Consider the following 1,385-nt stretch of genomic DNA (forward strand, 5'->3'; position numbering starts at 1 on the left):
CACGAAGAATTGAGGCAGTTCTGAAGGCAAAAGGGGGTCCAACCCGTTACTAGCGTGGTGTACCTAATAAAGTGGCCGGTGAGTGTATGTTCCAGTCTGTTCTTGCAGCTTGTTGGACTCAGATTTGCTGCAGAACTTCTCTCAGCTCTGATGCTTCAGCTTCTATAGAGTCTGACAGAAGTTTATTTCTTCCACTGCAGTGAAAACAAAACATCTTTTTATTCATTAAACCTTATAGAAAGAGAAAATATTTAGTGGAGAGGTTTGTGGTGAAGAAGCAAACAGCTGAGGTTTGTGAAGCGAGGTCGCCCTCTGCTGCTTTACTCACAAAACACATCAGAAGTTTGACAACTAAAGTCAGAATCAGGAGGTTTGGAGATAAAAAAATGAGTGTTAATGTGTTGATCTTGAGTCAGAAAATCAGATTTTTATATAAATTTATGTTAAAATCTCAGAACAATTCAAAGATTTGTTCCATTTTAATCTACAAAGACATTAAATCTCTGCAGCTCTTTTCTCAGATGGGTCTGAGTTAGAGAGGGTCTCTGATCCAGGTTTGACTGGGGGGTCGTTTTTCCGGGGTGACCTGAAGGCAGCAGGGAGTCTGTCTGAAATGGACCAAAGGATGGGGAGGCAGAGCTGGAGGGSCAGATGTTCTGAGGAGAATGGGTTCAGAGGAGTCCTGCAGAGCAGAGCGGCTCCTCACAGGAAGGTGGATCGATAACAAAAACCAACTTTAATCAAACTCACAGAGAAAAGACTCAGCGGGGCGGTGAGTCCACGAGAACCTACAGAAAGGACAAGAACCTGAAAACAATTTTCAATTTTTTTAATTCAAAAAATTTATTCATTTCATTAAAAACAAAATAACTTTATACAATAGAAACTAAGAAAATACACGAATCAAAAAAATCTAAATAAAATGAAAGGTAGCAGAAGAAGAATAAATGTTATAATGTCTGCCCCTTTTATCCCCAGAATATATTCAAAGAAAATAATAATTTGCAAAACAATACAAATAAAAACATGAACTCAAACAACAATTCATAAAGCTTCACATTTTAATTTTCATATACCTTCAGAAAACTAGCTTTGATCTGTCTCTTAAATATACAGTAGATCTGGCATTTTTAAGATAATCARCCAGACCATTCCACAATCCTATACCCTGGATTAGACTATACCCTGGATTTAACTATACCCTGGATTACACTATACCCTAGATTAAACTATACCCTGGATTACACTATACTCTGGATTAGACTATACCCTGGATTTAACTATACCCTGGATTACACTATACCCTAGATTAAACTATACCCTGGATTACACTATACTCTGGATTAGACTATACCCTGGATTAAACTGTACCCTGGATTAAACTA

The sequence above is a fragment of the Austrofundulus limnaeus genome, unplaced genomic scaffold (assembly GCF_001266775.1).
Source record: "Austrofundulus limnaeus strain Quisiro unplaced genomic scaffold, Austrofundulus_limnaeus-1.0 Scaffold495, whole genome shotgun sequence".
Classification (NCBI taxonomy): domain Eukaryota; kingdom Metazoa; phylum Chordata; class Actinopteri; order Cyprinodontiformes; family Rivulidae; genus Austrofundulus; species Austrofundulus limnaeus.